The sequence below is a fragment of the Anomaloglossus baeobatrachus genome, chromosome 3, assembly GCF_048569485.1.
Source record: "Anomaloglossus baeobatrachus isolate aAnoBae1 chromosome 3, aAnoBae1.hap1, whole genome shotgun sequence".
Classification (NCBI taxonomy): Eukaryota; Metazoa; Chordata; class Amphibia; order Anura; family Aromobatidae; genus Anomaloglossus; species Anomaloglossus baeobatrachus.
The window spans coordinates 664,643,911-664,663,078 of NC_134355.1; positions in this window are offsets into that span (position 1 = coordinate 664,643,911).

The window sequence follows — 19,168 nt, forward strand, 5'->3', positions numbered from 1 at the left end:
GGTGTATTATAGTATAGCCCTTAGGCAGGGCAGCAAAAAATTGTGAGGCTCCACATTGTCCCTGGATAGAGACGTGCATGAGGGCCTCAAAACATTAAGTGTCCATTGTCAGGAAGTGGGTGTATTATAGTATAGCCCTTAGGCAGGGCAGCCAAAAATTGGGAGGCTCCACGTTGTCCCTGGATAGAGACGTGCATGAGGGCCTCAAAACATTAAGTGTCCATTGTCAGGAAGTGGGTGTATTATTGTATAGCCCTTAGGCAGGGCAGCCAAAAATTGGGAGGCTCCACGTTGTCCCTGGATAGAGACGTGCATGAGGGCCTGTAAACCTGAAGTGCCCATTGTAAGGAAGTGGGTCTATTGTAGTATAGCCCTTAGGCAGGGCAGCCAAAAATTGTGAGGCTCCACGTTGTCCCTGGATAGAGACGTGCATGAGGGCCTGTAAACCTGAAGTGCCCATTGTAAGGAAGTGGGTCTATTGTAGTATAGCCCTTAGACAGGGAAGCCAAAAATTGTGAGGCTCCACGTTGTCCCTGGATAGAGACGTGCATGAGGGCCTGTAAACCTGAAGTGCCCATTGTAAGGAAGTGGGTCTATTGTAGTATAGCCCTTAGGCAGGGCAGCCAAAAATTGTGAGGCTACACATTGTCCCTGGATAGAGACGTGCATGAGGGCCTCAAAACATTAAGTGTCCATTGTCGGGAAGTGGGTGTATTATAGTATAGCCCTTAGGCAGGGCAGCCAAAAATTGTGAGGCTCCACGTTGTCCCTGGATAGAGATGTGCATGAGGGCCTCAAAACATTAAGTGTCCATTGTCAGGAAGTGGGTGTATTATAGTATAGCCCTTAGGCAGGGCAGCCAAAAATTGGGAAGCTCCACGTTGTCCCTGGATAGAGACGTGCATGAGGGCCTCAAAACATTAAGTGTCCTTTGTCAGGAGGTGGGTGTATTATTGTATAGCCCTTAGGCAGGGCAGCCAAAAATTGGGAGGCTCCACGTTGTCCCTGGATAGAGACGTGCATGAGGGCCTCAAAACATTAAGTGTCCATTGTCAGGAAGTGGGTGTATTATAGTATAGCCCTTAGGCAGGGCAACCAAAAATTGGGATGCTCCACGTTGTTCCTGGATAGAGACGTGCATGAGGGCCTCAAAACATTAAGTGTCCATTGTCAGGAAGTGGGTGTATTATTGTATAGCCCTTAGGCAGGGCAGCCAAAAATTGGGAGGCTCCACGTTGTCCCTGGATAGAGACGTGCATGAGGGCCTCAAAACATTAAGTGTCCATTGTCAGGAAGTGGGTGTATTATAGTATAGCCTTTAGGCAGGGCAGCCAAAAATTGGGAGGCTCCACGTTGTCCCTGGATAGAGACGTGCATGAGGGCCTCAAAACATTGTTCCCATTGCAAAGGAGCGGGTCTCCTGTCGTTGTAATGTCCATTCTGCAAAGAATGGGCGAAAAAATTTACCACTGGGGGTATACCTGAAACAAAGGCTTAACTATTGTAACGGTCATCATGGTGGCGCATGAGGAGAAGGAGGAGCAGTCCAGCGATTATCCAAAGTCCAGAAGTGTGTACCCATGGGTGAGTGGAGGTACATGGCAAATTCTCGTTACAAACTTTAAATTCCGCTCTCATTTGCTGGTGGTGTGGTGAAGTCTGGCCCAATCCAACCCTTGTTCATCTTGATCAGAGTCAGCCTGTCAGCATTTTCAGTTGACAGGCGGGTGCGTTTATCTGTAATGATTCCACCTGCAGCACTAAAAACACGCTCTGACAAAACGCTAGCGGCAGGGCAGGCCAGGACTTCCAAGGCGTAGAGAGACAATTCATGCCACGTGTCCACCTTGGATACCCAATAATTGTAAGGCACAGAGGAATGTCGGAGTACAGTTGTTCGATCTGCAAGGTACTCCTTGAGCATCTGGGCAAACTTAGGATTTCTTGTGGCACTACCCCGCACCTCAGGGGCTGTGGTACGTGAGGGGCTGAGAAAACTGTCCCACATCTTAAAGACTGTTCCCCTACCTCTGGCGGATTGGACTTGTGCCTCTCTCGGCTGTACGCCTTGGTTGTCCACTGATTCCTGACCTATGCCGCTAGCGTTTTGTGAGGGGAATGCTTTGCCTACTTCCGTGACTATGGCCTTCCGGAACTGCTGCATTTTGGTTGACCTCTCCGCCTCGGGAATAAGAGACATAAAGTTCTCCTTGTAGCGTGGGTCTAACAGTGTTACCAACCAGTAATGATTGTCGGCCAAGATGTTCTTAACGCGAGGGTCACGAGACAGGCAGCTTACCATAAAGTCAGCCATGTGCGCCAGACTCTTAACAGCCAGGACTTCAGTAGCCTGACCAACACGATGACTGAACATACTGTCCTCCTCCTCCTCCTCCTCCTCATCTACCCTGTCTTCTGGCCAGCCACGCTGAACCGAGGATATGACTGGTGTGCATGTCATATCCTCAATTTGGCCGGAGAGTTGCTCCATGTCTTCATCCTCCTCCTCATCATAGTCCTCCACTGCACGTTGTGATGAGACGAGGCTGGGCTGTGTGTTATCACCCACACCCACTACTGTTTCTTGCTGCAACTCATCACGCTCCGCCTGCAATGCATCATGTTTGTTTTTGAGCAGAGACCGTTTTAGAAGGCAGAGTAGCGGTATGGTGACGCTAATAATGGCGTCATCACCACTCACCATCTTGGTGGAGTCCTCAAAGTTTTGGAGGATGGTACATAGGTCGGACATCCATCTCCACTCCTCAGGTGTTATGTGTGGAGTTTGACCCATTTCCCGATGGCTTAGGTGATGCAGGTACTCAACAACTGCCCTCTTCTGCTCACATATCCTGACCAACATGTGCAGAGTTGAATTCCAACGCGTGGGGACATCACACACCAGTCTGTGAGCCGGAAGATGCAAACGGCGCTGAAAGCCGGCAAGGCCGGCTGAAGCAGTAGGTGACTTTCGAAAATGTGCAGACAGGCGGCAAACTTTTACCAGCAGATCAGACAGCTCTGGGTATGACTTTAGAAACCGCTGAACCACGAGGTTGAGCACATGGGCCACGCATGGAACATGTGTCAGCTGGCCTCGCCTCAAAGCTGCCACCAGGTTCCGGCCATTGTCACACCCGACCTTTCCTGGCTTTAGGTTCAGAGGTGTGAGCCAGTGATCTGCCTGCTGTTTCAGAGCTGTCCACACCTCTTCTGCATTGTGGGGTTTGTCACCTATGCAGATTAGCTTCAGCACAGCCTGTTGCCGCTTCGCCGAGGCAGTGCTGCAGTGCTTCCAGCTTGGGACTGGTGTGGAGGGTAAAGTGGATGAGGATGCGCAGGAGGAGGAGGAGGCTGAAGAGCATGACATTCCGGAGCTGTAGAGTGTGGGTGAAACACTGACTGAGGTAGGGCCTGCAAACCTTGGTGTGGGAAGGACGTGTTCCGTCCCTCGCTCAGACTGGGTCCCAGCTTCCACAATATTAACCCAGTGTGCCGTCAACGAGATGTAGCGGCCTTGCCCACAAGCACTTGTCCACGTGTCTGTGGTTAGGTGGACTTTGGGTGAAACAGCGTTGTTCAGGGCACGTGTGATGTTTTGTGACACGTGGTTATGCAACGCGGGGACGGCACACCGGGAGAAATAGTGGCGGCTGGGGACCGAGTAACGTGGGACAGCTGCCGCCATCAGGTCGCGGAATGCTTCTGTCTCCACCAGCCTAAAAGGCAACATTTCCAGCGCAAGCAGTCGCGAAATGTTAGCATTTAGAACTGTGGCATGTGGGGCGTTGGCAGTGTATTTGCGCCTGCGTTCAAAGGTTTGCTGAATGGATAACTGAACGCTGCGCTGGGACAAGGACGTGCTTGATGATGGTGTTATTTCTGCGTAGGCAACTGCAGGTGCAGGACCGGAGGAGGCTTGTTCGCAGGCAGCATGGACAGGGGATTGGCTCGCATGCACAACCAGCGAAGACGTAGCAGTGACATCAGCAAGCACTGCTCCTCGACTCTGTTGTACTTCCCACAAAGTCGGGTGCTTGGCTGACATGTGCCTGATCATGCTGGTGGTGGTCAGGCTGCTAGTTTTGGTACCCCTGCTGATGCTGGCATGGCAGGTGTTGCAAATGGCCTTTTTAGAATCATCTGGAGCCAACTTAAAAAACTGCCAGACTCTGGAAGACCTAACATTTGTACAGGCACCTTGTGTCGTGTTGTTGTTCCGGGGAACGGTTGCCTGACTTCTGCCTGGAGCCACCACCCTGCTTCTTACTGCCTGTTGGGATGCTACGCCTCCCTCCCCCTGTGCACTGCTGTCCTCGCTCTGCATATCCTCCTGCCAGGTTGGGTCAGTTACTGGATCATCCACCACGTCGTCTTCCTCTTCCGCACCCTGCTCCTCCTCCTGACTTCCTGACAATTGTGTCTCATCATCGTCCACCCCTTGTTGAGACACGTTGCCAACTTCATGAGAGCGTGGCTGCTGAAATATTTGGGCATCTGTACATACGATCTCCTCATGACCCACTTCAACATGAGCTGGCGAGAGGCCAGAATGTGCGAATTGAAACGTGAACAGCTCTTCCGAGTGTCCAAGTGTGGGATCAGTAATGTCCGTGGACGTGTACTCAGCCTTGTGGTAGGAAGGAGGATCAGGTTCTGAAATGTGCGGTGCAGTATCACGGCTACTGACACTTGACCGTGTGGAAGACAGAGTGTTTGTGGTGGTGCCAATCTGACTGGAAGCATTATCCGCTATCCAACTAACAACCTGTTGACACTGGTCTTGGTTCAAGAGCGGTGTACTGCTGCGGTCCCCAAGAATTTGGGACAGGACGTGCGAGCGACTAGATGTGGCCCTCTGTTGTGGCGAAATTAGAGCTTGCCCACGACCTCGGCCTCTGCCTTCACCACCATCACGTCCACTTCCTTGTTCCTTGCCCACGCCCTTGCGCATTTTGCAATGCTGTGCTGACGTGTATTCACTAGACTTGTGCGTTATATCCAAGTTTGTGCAAATCGTGCACCTGTACGCTGCCACCGACAGGCACACACGTGCGGATTTTAAATGCAAGCACGGACGCACTAAGAACCTAACAGGTTTTTAGGAGCAAAAATTACTGAGAAGTCTGACACTATCAGCCACTGCTGACTGACGTGTATTATACACTACACTTGTGCGTTATATAATAGTTTGTTAAAAACGCACACAAGTGCACCTGTACGCTGCCACCGACAGGCACACACGTGCGGTTTTTAAATGCAAGCACGGACGCACTAAGAACCTAACAGGTTTTTAGGAGCAAAAATTACTGAGAAGTCTGACACTATCTGGACTGTTTTAGACTGTGTACACCAGCCCCAGATATGATGAAGGCTGGTATACGGTCACCACTAGGAATGGCTATATACCCTGCCTGCCTGCCTGCCTGTATACTGCTACAATAGTCCTGACAAGGACTCTTCTGGTCACTAGCCTGTATTCCGACCTGGCTATACCCTGCCTGTATATAGCAACAATAGTCCTGAGAAGGACTCTGCTACTGTACTCCGACCTGGCTATACCCTGCCTGCCTGTATACAACTAGAATAGTCCTGAGAAGGACTTCTGGTCACACTGTTTGCAGCCCTGCTACGGAAATAGCTATAAAGGGCCGCAAACCTTTCCCTGAAGCAGCAACATCTCCCTGCACTGACTGTCTGGATGGCTGTGAGCAGAGCACAGCGCGCCCGCCGGTATAAAGGCTCGGTCACGCTGTGCGGGCCGGCCAATCACTGCAATTCCACAACTAACAGGGCTGTGGCATTGCAGTGGTCTGCCAGCCAATCCCTGCATGAGGGCTGGCTCTCAAAAGAGCGCCAACATGCAGAAATGAAGACCACGAGTACAGCACGAGTATCGCGAGATTACTCGGTCCCCGCCGAGTAGCCCGAGTACAGTGATACTCGTGCGAGTACCGAGTAGTAACAAGCATGCTCGCTCATCACTAGTGAACATATATAATATGTCCTATTATTAAGTGTTTGATAACTAGATGTATTAATTTTAATGTTTTTACAAAAAGTGACCACAGGGTCACGGAACCGGGCATTGGCCACCCTGTGACATTTCCCCAGCGATACATCGCCCGGGACCGAGTACCCCATATATTCACACCTCAGAAACCTCTCTGCAGAACTACCTCTCTTTCTGGCCTGCAACTCTCTGCTCTGACACTTCTCCCATCCTGGTTCTCGATTCATCGGCAACCATGAAGTATCTGTATATTGTAAATACTAAAACCTCCTCCTACTATAGTACCTAACTGCTAACATTCCTACTTATCATTTTTATGCTTTACATTATATGGTTATGCATTAGCCACATATGAAAGACACATTATATACTAAAATACAGTAAAATACAATATACAATAAAACACTTAAAACTGTCAGTGGCTATAAGGACGCATGTAAGGGGTGGACGGACCCCTAGTGTGGAGAAGACGTTTTTCCCCCCCTGAAGACGCCACAGGAGTATGGTGGCACATTGTACCATGTTGTGTGTTATGTACGGTTCTCCCCCCCTAGGTGCCATTGTAGTGAGTGGTTCCCCTGGTAACAGTGACAGGAAGGAAGGGGCAGGGCAGCCTAGGTGGGGAAGGAAGGGTTCTGAATGCAGAGTCCAGTGTGCAGTGAGATGTGAGAGGCGAGCAAGCTCGGTCTGAGGTGACGGGGCAGAGTGTGGGAGTGAGACGAGGCAGTCAGCCTGAGTGAGTACTCTTGGCTAGAAAGCAGAGGAAACCCATGAGAAACGGTGGAAGAGTTGGGACTAGTCCGGAGCCGGTGGTGTGTACTAGAGTGGAGTGCAGCTATCAGGGGGATAACAAGTGGCCCCTGCAGGCGAAGGTTAGTGCCCTGACAAAGAAGTGGAGAGGTGAGAACTTATCCAGAGCGGTAGTGTGTGCTGGATCTGCCCTACAGTAAATCCGGGTTAGAGCGCAGCTACTAGGGGGTTAAGGTATGTCCCCTGCAGGCAAAGGAAAGTGTCCGTAGAGAAAAAGGAAACCGTTTTTGTAGAAAAGGACTTGTAACTTGTAACGTACTAAAGTAAACCTGCTGCAAACAAAAAGATGGAAGCTTTGTTTAATAAATCGGTGTTTGGTTTATCTGCTGCCTGCAATTGTCTCTTTCCTGAAAGTGAAGAAGGAGCAGGAGAGCACAGAAAGAACGCTGTCATGAATGGGCCCCTGCCATCCACACTCTGCCCCAACAACACACCTGTTTTGCAAGTAACGGCCGGGCCGGGGTTCAGCCTGCGGCCCACAAGGCGAGGGGACCCGACTACACCCCCTGAGGCGCCCCCTGCCCCCGTTACACGCACACATTAGCAGCAGCAATAAAACATCAGCTTTAATACATATTATATGTAGATCGTAGGAGTGGGGTGATCCGACATGGTCACAGGCTGTCAGGGCCGGGAAGGCTGGTAGGCCCAAGAGGTGGATCCACTGGACCTTGCACCCCACGGGACACGGGGAGCGTGACAGTACCCCCCCTATGCCCCCCCTCCGTGCACAGTACCCCAGGGGCACCCCGGATCGAGTCACCGGACCAGGACCCAACGCAAAGGCGGGGAAGGACCGCTGACCCCGTACCGCCTTCTTGGCCGCACGACGCTTAGCCGATCTACCAGCAGTGGCAACGGGAAGCGGGGGGAAGACAGAAGCAGGACTGGGGTCGTGGACGACCGGACCGGGCGTCTCGGACCGGGTACAGGACAGTGTCTCATCCTCGGTAGCCGGTGGCATCAAAGTCTCAATTGTCAGGGACGGTGGAACGACGCTGGAGTGCGTCGTCTCCTCTGGTTCCGGTGGCACCACAGGCACAAGTGACAGGAGTTGTGGTACGGCACTGGACTGCGTCGTCACCTCTTCAGGGGTCGGTGGTTCCAACGGTTCAGGTGACAGGGACTGAGGAACAGGCTGTAGGCAGTGCTTTTGACACAAGGGTCCCCAGCGAGAAATAGCGCCAGAGCGCCAACTAATGGCAGGGTCATGGAGTTGAAGCCAGGGCAGACCCAGCAGGAGCTCAGGAGCCATTCTTGGGATGACATAGAAGGCTATAGTCTCAGTATGCGAAGCGCCAACCTGGAGGTTCACGGGTTCGGTGGTAAACCGGACAGTTTTGTAGAGCAGTTTTTCGTCCATTGAGGCGAACCAGAGAGGCTTCTTCAGTGGGGTGACAGGGACCTGGTATTTGTCTACCGTGGCCTGGTGAATAAAGTTGCCTGCTGCCCCGGAATCGATGTGGGCCTCAGCTGAAAACCGGATCCCCTCTGTCGTCACCCGGACAGTCTGTTTAACTGGAACCAAAGGGATTTCGGTGGCAAGGGTGGCGGTTCCCACCATCCCTTGGACCTGGGGTCTACCTGGTTTCTCCGGGCAAGAACGGAGCATATGTGAACCGTCTCCGCAATAGAAGCACAGGCCCCGGGCGAGCCGTTCTGCACGGCGTTGCTTGGCTTGGGTCAGACGGTCTACTTGCATGGGTTCTGGCGATAAGTCACGGAAAGGCAGGGACGAGGGAGCGGTAGGTCTCTGCGGGGGCAAGGCATGGCAAGGTGGTCGCTTCTCCCGGACTCTCTCTTTGGTACGCTCCTGAAAGCGGAGGTCAATCCGAGTGGCCAGGGAAATCAAAGCGTCCAAGGTTCGTGGAACGTCACGGCCAGCTAGTTCGTCTTTGATGCGGCCAGATAGACCCTCCCAAAAGGCCGCCGTTAAGGCCTCATTGTTCCAGCCCAGCTCCGAAGCGAGCGTGCGGAACTGTATGGCATACTGACCGACTGTTTGGGTCCCTTGGCGTAGCCGGAGGAGCGTAAAGGTCACTGCGGTAGTTCGTCCGGGTTCGTCGAAGGTGCCCCTGAAGGCTTGCAGGAACTCCTGGATGTCGGTGATCATCGGGTCCTCGTTCTCCCACAGGGGGTTAATCCAGGCCAGGGCTTCACCTTCCAGGTGTGACATCAGGAACGCCACCTTGGCCTGGTCTGAGGCAAACAAGTGCGGGAGCAACTGGAAGTGCAGGGAGCACTGGTTCAGGAAACCGCGGCAGGACTTGGGATCCCCTGCATAGCGAGGCGGAGCAGCGAGGCGAAGTTGCGAGGCCGTGGAGGAAACTGGTTCAGACCTGGAGACTGGTTGCTGCGTGGACTCAGATGAGGCGGCGGTCTGCAGCGTATATAACCGGTGGTCCACGGACGCCAGGAATTTCAGCATCCGGTTCAGGGTTTCACGCTGTTGTGCCAGCTCCTGGCGCAGCTCAGCCAGCTCGGATGTTTGCGCTCCAGCGGGATCCATGGCCTGGAAGACTGGTAGGCCCAGGAGGTGGATCCACTGGACCTTGCACCCCACCGGAGGGCAGGGTACACGACAGCCGGAGCACTGGCGTGGCAGGGACAAGTATAAGCAGGTCACCAGAGTCACAGAGTTCTTTAGGACAGTAAAGTAAACAGGCACAGGTACCAGGGAGCAAGGATAATAAGTCAGCAGGAAACGGCACCAGGGGACCTGAGCACCTAGCTCATAAGACTATGCTACAAGACACGTTGATCAGGCCCCGTCTACATGGAAAGGCAAGTCATATACCCAGCACAGCCCTATGTCATTTCCTGCTTCAGGTGTGCTGGGCCTATAAGACCAGGAGAGTGGGCGCGGCCTGGTCCTATACAGAACCATGTGGCCAAGACTCAGAGTCAGACTCCTGAGACCAGGAACAGGACTCAGGGGAGCAAGAGCGGGAGCGGCAGCCATGACTGGTGGACACATGGACTGGATCAGTGGGTAAGGAGTGGTGCTGGGACACGGGGAGCGTGACACAGGCCCTGTTCCCTGATTGATCACCATAATGTATCTATATGTCATTGGTTGGGAACCCCTATCCGGCCATTATATATAGGACATCAAATGTTGTGAATGAGCAATTACATTAAATTACACTGTGGAGCTATTATCATTATAGGGAAAGTACAGGAGGCATCTGTAAGGAGATGATCATGATCCTGCATATGGAAATACACAGTATAAGAATTTATGAGGTATGTAAGAATATAAAAATAAGATAAGATGGTAGAATGAAATAGTGTATGGTTGCCACGGGTGTGTCACAGGTGACAGACAGTCATGGGGTTTCTGGCTATAGAAGGTCACAGCGTTTAGTGCCTAAATACTCTCTCCTTCCCTGAACCGGTGCTGGTGATATTATAGAGTTCATTCTAGTTCTGGTTGCAAGCAGATGGCTTGCTCTCATCTGTAGTATAATTGCTGAAGCTTTGCTGAACATCTGCCTAAGTCATCTGTGGATAAGTAGTTTATTTCTCATCCCCCCCATATGTCTCCCTTGTGTCTTCCTTTAGCATTTGGTGGGGTTGACAAAGAGCTCATCCCACCTCTTCTCTATTTAGGGTCCAACATTAGGGATACCTAGGGTCAGGTATCTGGCTTGGTGCATAAGTGTGAAGCCTATCTAGGGTGGTGAGAGACTCTAGCAACCAGCTGTAGGTTTGGTCAGATGTCAACATCACCCCCTTCCCTAGATGCAGAGGTCCTTTGTCCTTCCTTTTTGCCACTCGCTGGGTACTTCCCTACCTAGCGTGACATTATCACCAGCCGCACAAGAAAAGAAAAACTGACACGTGTTTGTCAGGAGGTTGCTGTAAGGCTATGTGCGCACGTAGCGTTCTGCCCTGCAGAAATTTCTGCAGCGATTTGAACAGCACACGTGCGCTTCAAATCGCTGCAGAAAGAGTCCGTAATGAAGAAAAAAAAAACGATTCCATGCGCTCTGAGTGCAGCCCCTCCCATAGACAGAGCGGGGGCTGCAGGCAGAGTGCAGGAAAGAAGTGACATGTCACTTCTTAGAACGCACTCTTCGGGCAGCAGCCGAAGCTCTGCGCTTTAATATGCCACGTGCGCACGTCTCCTGCATAATCTTCATAGATTATGCTGGAGACGCAGGACGCATGCAGTTACGCTGCGGTGCAAATTGCAGCGTAACTGCATGCAAATACGCAACGTGCGCACATAGCCTAAAAGCAGGAAGCCTGTGTTATGTTTTGTAAGGAAGAGTTGTGGATGGATGAGGAAGTCATGGAGATCTGGGCGATTGAACAAGTAAAGAGAAATTAATGACAACAATCAGAGAGCACCACATGTGAGACCCTGCACAGTTGTCATGTTAGGCCCGAAGAAGTACCAAGCGAACAGCGAAAGGGAAGGGAAGCCCCGTGTCTAGGGAAAGGGGAGATGGTGAGCCCTGACCAAACCTACCGCTGGTCCCTGGGGTCCCTCACCATCTTAGGCTATGTTCGCACGTTGCGTCGGAGTACCTGCAGTTTATTCTGCACGTTTTCCTTCCCTTGGTTTTTGACCAAATGGCTTTTGACCATTTTTTAGCGCTAAAAACGCATGCGTTTTTACCGCGTTTTTAGTGCGTTTTTAGCGCTTTTTACCTGCGTTTTCACCTGCGTTTCTGCAGATGCGTTTTTGAGATCAAGACACTGAGAAATAAAGTTGAAATAGTCAAAAAGATTGAAAAAAGAGAAAAAAATTATAAAATTAACTTTTAATAAAATTAAATGGGAAATTATCAATTTAAATGTAATAATAGTGGTTATGCACATTTTAACAGAAAAATAGCTAAAGTTTATTATTTTTTAGCATTTAAATTTTCGGTTATTGTGTGTGTAAAGGAACATTAGAACCCATTAATTTTATGCCTGAAAAGCATGCGTTTTTGGAGCCAAAAACGCAGTGGAAAAGCAGGTAAAAAGCATGAAAAACGCAGGAATTGTGATTTTGGTTGCTTTTTGCCATTTCTCATTGACTCCAATGTTAAGGAAACGCTGCAGAAATGGCAAAAACAACTGACATGCTGCTTCTTTTTCTGCATGGTTTTTGACCACAAATATGCAAATTAAACGCTGCTGAACAAAAAGCAAAGTGCAGACAGGATTTCTGCTTTTCCCATAGACTTTGCTGGAAATCAAAAATGCATGCATTTTTGCCCAAAAACGCTGCTGCCAAAAACGCTGCAGAAACGCGGTAAAAAACGCAACGTGCGAACATAGCCTTAGATAGGTTCCGCACCTATGCACCAAGCCGGATACCTGACCCTAGGTATCCCTAGTGCTGGACCCTAAATAGGGATGAGCTCTTCATCAACCCCACTAAACACTAAAGAAAACAGCAATGAGTACACATAGGGAATATGCATGAACTACTTATTCACAGATGTTCAGCAAAGTAACAGCAACAACACCACAGCTGAATACAAGCCACCTGCTTGCAATTAGAGCTTGAATGAATCGAATAATATCAACAGCACCAGTCCAGGGAAGATGCAAATAATAATTAAGCACACAGAGAGTACTGATAATCAGCAACTGGATGGATGGAGGGCTCTGCTGGGTCTTAAAGGGGAAGAGATTCAAACCCAAAAGGAAATCTACCTACTACAATGTACACTGACAACAGGAGCAATAGAAAGTAAGGGAGCATTTTGTGTAGCCAAACACTGTGATTTTCCATTGCCAGAAACCACATGACTGTCTGTCACCCGTGCCACACCTGTGACAACAATACACTAAATATGTGATCTGCAGAGCTGTGGTGTACAACTGTTATTACCATTATATGGTCACAGTACGGTGTATGGTGGTGGGAACACCAGTCCTAGTACAGAGATTTTAGTTAAAAAGCCTCCTATCTATATTTTTTATTAAACATGTGTATGGTGTGTAGTGTGAATATACTCACCTACCACTGCTTTCTCTATGATCAAAACGTGGTTCTGCTCCTCTTCCCAGTGACATGATGGCAGTGCCGATTATGTTGCTCACTTTACGTTTGAGCCGGACGTCTCTTTTACAATGTAAATCTTGTTCTGACATTCCATAAACTTACATTGTAAAAGCCACTTCTGGGTTCTACTGAGCACACTGTGTCAGTCTCTGTAAGGCCTCGTTCACATGTCCTTGTCTCCGGTACGTGTTTGGTCATTTTCCTCATGTACCGGAGACACGGCCACACGTGGACCCATTAAAATCAATGGGTCTGTGCTCACGTGGGTGTTCTGCCATGGACCGTGTGTACGTGTGGAGCATACGTGTGTCCGTGTGCTCCACACGTCAACATGTCCGTTTTTCTCCGGCATCACAAGTGTCACACGGAACGCAAATGGACCACACGGAGGTGCTCAGTGTGACATGCACCGGAGAAAAAAAACACACGTGTTTGAGAAAATAAAAAAAAAACTTTACTCTCCTTCTCCAGCCCTCCTGTCTCTGCCGCTGCTGTCACTTGCTTCCGACCGCCGCTCATTATGCTCACTGAATATTCACTTCACTGCGGCCGGAAGCAGCAGCAGCGGGGAGTCGGCAGGACCAGATACCGAAGATCAGCACCACGGACAGCGAAGCCAGGGACCGGTGAGCAGAAAGTTCCCGTTCTCCGTGTGTTATCATGGATAACACACGGAGAACACACATAGGCCATAAACTCGGCTCACAGAGGGCAAAATGCACCTCTGACACGTCCGTGAAAAACGTGCGTGGTTTTTCACAAACATGTGAAAGAGTCCTAAAGAGAATAGCTTCCCCTTTAGACTACGTCTTAGCCTCTCATACAGCCAGATCAGATCTCATAGTTTGCACTGCCGAGGGACAACCAGCCCAAAACACCATGTCTAGAAATTAAGGTTCTGATCTGGAATAAATCCTAAGGGACATGTCAAGACTTGTTGGAGGGTGACTTTCACTTCTAGGATTGCTACTTCCATAAGGTGGCACCTGAGCTCGTCTTCTTCCTGCCTGAAGAGACAATTTGAACTGAGCACAGCGTGACACGGTGATTCTAGAGAACTGCCGCATCAGTGAGAAGAAGGGAAAAAAGCGCTAGATCCATGAGAAAGTGGCAGAAAGTGATTATTATCATACACATACACTACATTACATGCAAATATACATACAAATAATAATAATAATAATAATAATAATAATAATCAGACTACTCATAGGAAAGGGATCTGTCTATACCACAAAGCCTACAGGCAAGCTATAAAAAACATAAAGTCTCTCTTATGTGACAGCACTACTGTGACCGAACTATACCAAGAATTATCTGTCAGACAGAAATAAAAAAGTTTCAAACAAATCGATTTGTTGTTTTTTTTTTTTATTGTCATTTTTTTGTAACATGTTACAAGTTATAACAACAATATGCTTTATTTCCATGTGGGTCATTCATACAAGTAGATATATAAATGGTTCTTCATCACAATAACCTGATGGAGCAGATCAATCACCAATGCCGACCGGTTGAAAAACCACTAAAAATTCAAAATATCACATTTAGTTACCTAACTATAAACTTAATATCACGTTAATGCCTAAGAACTACAACTACTAAGAGCACATCCAATGTGTATTGTTCATATTCTTCCAGTAGTCATGGTCCCTGATATCTAACATTATAAAGCTCAGATTATTATGGGGTGATAATATACTGTATTTTTTTCGTTTGAAAAGACACACCAGATTATAAAGACACAATCCAAATTTAGAGATGAAAAAAGGAGGGGTCCATCTTAGGGTATGTGCGCACGTTGCTTTTTACCTGCTTTTTACATGCTTTTTTGCTGCTTTTTCTTCTGCGCTGTTTAATGCCAAAATGGATGTGTTCTTCTATTCAAGCAAAGTCTATGGGAATTTGGGTTTCTTGTTCACACTATGTTGTTCAAAATGCTGCCTTTTTGTGGCAGAACTTTGGTCAAAAACTCAGCTTTTCAAAGAAGCAACATGTCAATTGTTTTTGCCATTTGGGTTTTGCACTGCAAAGCTGAGTTTTTGACCAAAGTTCGGCCACAAAAAGGCAGCATTTTGAACAACATAGTGTGAACAAGAAACCCAAATTCCCATAGACTTTGCTTGAATAGAAGAACACATCCATTTTGGCATTAAACAGCGCAGAATAAAAAGCAGCAAAAAAGCAGGTAAAAAGTAGGTAAAAAGCAGGTAAAAAGCAACGTGCGCACATACCCTTATACTCCGGTGGTGTTTTACCGGAGGGGGGCGGTGACAGAGCAAGGTCACAGGAGGCAGCGGTGCTAGAGTAAGGTGATGCTGAAGGTGCTGCAGTGAGGGCTGTACTGATAGCGGTGGGGTCTGTGCTGGCAGTGGTGGGGTCTGTGCTGGCAGTGGTGGGGGTCTGTGCTGGCAGCGGTGGAGTCTGTGCTGGCAGCGGTGGGGTCGGCTGTGCTGGCAGTGGCGGGGTCTGTGCTGGCAGTGGCAGGGTCTGTGCTGGCAGTGGTAGGGTCTGTGCTGGCAGTGGTAGGGTCTGTGCTGGCAGTGGTGGGGTCTGTGCTGGCAGTGGTGGGGTCTGTGCTGGCAGTGGTGGGGATCTGTGCTTGCAGCGGTGGGGTCTGTGCTGGCAGTGGTGGGGTCTGTGCTGGCAGTGGTAGGGTCTGTGCTGGCAGTGGTGGGGTCTGTGCTGGCAGTGGTAGGGTCTGTGCTGGCAGTGGTAGGGTCTGTGCTGGCAGTGGTGGGGTCTGTGTTGGCAGTGGTAGGGTCTGTGCTGGCAGTGGTAAGGTCTGTGCAGGCAGCGGTGGGGTCTGTGCTGGCAGTGGTGGGGTCTGTGCTGGCAGTGGTGGGGTCTGTGCTGGCAGTGGTGGGGTCTGTGCTGGCAGTGGTAAGGTCTGTGCTGGCAGTGGTGGGGTCTGTGCTGGCAGTGGTGGGGTCTGTGCTGGCAGTGGTAAGGTCTGTGCAGGCAGCGGTGGGGTCTGTGCTGGCAGTGGTGGGGTCTGTGCTGGCAGTGGTGGGGTCTGTGCTGGCAGTGGTGTTGTCTGTGCTGGCAGTGGTAGGGTCTGTGCTGGCAGTGGTGGGGTCTGTGCTGGCAGCAATGGGGATCTGTGATGACAGGGGTGGGGGCTGTAATGGCATCGGTGGGAGCTGTGCTGGCTGTATGGAGCAGGACGGTGCGGCAAGTGTCCCAGATGCTCTATTGGCGGTGTGGGCGTCAAAGAAATGGCGCCCGGAGTCGACGCGTGAGCAGATTGAGCTCTTGACTGAATGACAAGCCAAGATCTCATCAGCACACTCGGCAACTCTTGGCGCCATTTTCTTTAAGTCCGATGCTGGGATATCAATAGTCCGGAGGTGGCACGTGTGCATATGAGATCTTAAGCCGAGAACTCCATCTGCGCACACGCCGACTTCAGCCACCATTATTTGAAACCAGAGCATCTGGAATGCCCGCCGCACTGCCATGCTCCACACAGCCAGCCACTCGCACAGCCAACCGCCTGAACAGGCAGATAGCTGCTAGCACAAACAACCAGCCACCCGCACAAACAGATAGCCGATGGCACAGACAGACAGCCTTCCGCCGGTACAGCCAGCTGCCACTGTGGCGCCCCTGACCTGGTCAGGCACCACTGAGTACTGCACCCATGCTGGGGACAGTACAATACAGGTAATCCAGAAGGCTGACAGAGGTGTGACTACACAGGCGCATAGTGATCAGGTCTCACACATGTACCTATGAGAGGACCCCTGGGGATCCCAGGAGGGGGAAAAGCCTTCACCTCCACTGGAATAGTGGAGGGGGCCAAAAGCCTCCATCTCCTCTCAAGGGGTGTGGTAAGAGAGCCTGGTTGCTAGGTGGCGTAGGCAGGCACAAAAGGGAAAAGAGAAGGAGGAGTAAACAGTCTGCAGCAGAGTGTGGAGGAGTGAGGAGCAGGAAAGTGAGGCTCTGACAGGAGCAGCAGTGAAGGTCCCAGATGTGAGCCGGTTCAGAGCAGAGTCCAGGGAGCTCCGAGGAGAGCTGACCCCTTCCCCTGGGCTGCTGTAGTCTGACAGCGTCCGCGCAGTGGCTACCGACGGGGGAGAACGGTCACCTAGGAGGGCTACCCGAAACCCATCTCCAGCTAGAGAGAGAGCACAGAGTGGGAAGTAAGGAGACTGCTAGGGAGAACCAGGCCCAAACGGGCGGCAGATCCCGGAGCGGGGATAGATCCACCTTTCCCTGCTAAACCTGCCGGTGTGGGGCCCTCAAAGCCCACACCACAACACCTAAAAGCCGCAGCCACGTAGCCACAGTTAGGGCCCATAGTTCACAGGAGGCAAGCAGCTGGAGTGATCTGGCCCAGGCAACAAGCAAACGGCAAACGAAGGGGAGAGAGGCTTCAGCAACTTCCCTGGGTGACCCCCATAGGGACTAAAAGTCGGGGTTACCCCAAACCACCAAGGGCTAAGGAAGGCGAGTTGGTAGTCACCATCAGAAGTCAGCCTGAAGGATACCTGGTTCCAGCCTGGTTCATCCCAGCTACGCCCGGGTTACTCACCCTGCCATCTGAAGTGAGTAAAACCCCTGAAAGACATCCTGCTTGTGTGGAGTTATTCTGCGCCTTGTGGTACTACGCACTTACACAGGGCCCTGGGGCTTGCCTCACTCTCAGGAGGCTATTCCAACTAACTGCACTCACCATCAGCCCCAGGCGTCCCTCAACCTGCAGTGGCGGTCCCCACTGACCGCAATACTGAGAGTGGCGTCACGACAAATAGAAGATCTCCTACCAGTGACAAGATCCAGCCGAGTGGAGTCCCTGAAGGTAATGCACCGACACAACACTTGTGGGGCTTCACATCTGGCGTCACGAACAGGATAAGGACTAGACCTGTTCAGACAGGTGACCATGTGCCTGGGCGGTCCGCTTGAAAAATTGGAAGCGCCGCCATATTGCCACCATGAAAAGCGCGCTGAAAAACAACAGCAGCCCGCACTGGGAGAAGTTACCGCCCACGAAGAGGTGTGGCTACCCAGAGATCCCCTGCAGAGTTCTGACCTCGCTTGTGAAGAGAGCGGAAGCGTCCAGAGACGGCGGAACGGAAAAGAAGCCAGCAGCTTGTTGTTAGAGAAAATGGCGTCTGAATGCAGAGACCCAGAGCCAGGCTCCGCTGCCTGGTGGTGTCGGGAGCTCGCCGAGTTCTGCGATCAACTGGAGGCCAGGGTCGGAAGGCTGATCAGAGAGGGACGTGCGGAGTTCCTGGGAATGACCGCGGCGGTTCAGGCCTATGAAGAGAGAGCCGCGCGCCGAGTGCCAGATCGGGCGGTGACGACTCAGACCCCGATGCTGCCACCGATGGGTGAGTCCAGTGATGCCCCTGCCAGCGCGAGTGCCCCGACCCCTGCTGCCACGTCCGCGGTCCCTGAAGAGGCGTCCGGCGCGGCGACGCTGAAGCAGGCCGCAGCCACACCAGGTGCAGCCCGCCAAGCTCAGGCCGCCGCAGCGATGCCCTGCTCGGCCCACCAAGACCCGGTCCCTGCAGCGACGCCCAGTCCGGCCCGCAGAGAACCGGCTGCCACCGCGACCCTCATCCGCGCCGCAGGTGTGACGCTGACCCAGGCCGCCGCCATGCTAGGCCCGGCCCGCCGAGACCCTACCGCAGCCGCAACGCTCGTCCGCGCCGCAAGTGAGGTGCTGAACCAGGCCGCAGCCCCGTCAGGTGCGGCCCGCCAAGCCCAGATCGCTGCAGCGACGCCCAGTCCAGCCTGCAAAGACCCCATCGCAGCTGCGACGCCGATCCAAGCCGCGACAGCAACGCCGATCCAAGCCGCGACAGCGACGCCGATCCAAGCCGCGACAGCGACGCCGATCCAGGCCGCCGCCATGCCAGGCGCGGCCCGCCAAGACCAGGCCGCCGCCATGTCAGGCGCGGCCCGCCGAGACAAGATTGCATCACCATTTTCCCCGGCCTGCAAGGCCAGAGCAGACATTGCTCCCCAGTCCAAGGAGGCCCCTGCTAGGAAGCCCACGCTGGGGGAGGACCCTGCATACTGGCAGCTGAAGGCTGACATGGAGGCCAAGTTCCCACAGGAGATGGTGGATCAATACATGCTCCCTCCGCACACCCCCAAGAGGATTCCGGCAACCCCTGCAGCAACTACGCCAAAGAGTCCCCCGCCTGGGCCTGCTGAAGAAAGTCCATCCCCAGCACTGCCACCAAAGGAGTGCTCAGAAGAACTAAGGGGGAGAGGAGGCCAGGAAGCTGAGGAGCTGACTCAGGAGCCACCAGCAGTGGATCCATGCCCAGAGCCGGAGATGCTGCCGTATTCCCGCTGGGACGAGGAAGACCTGACAC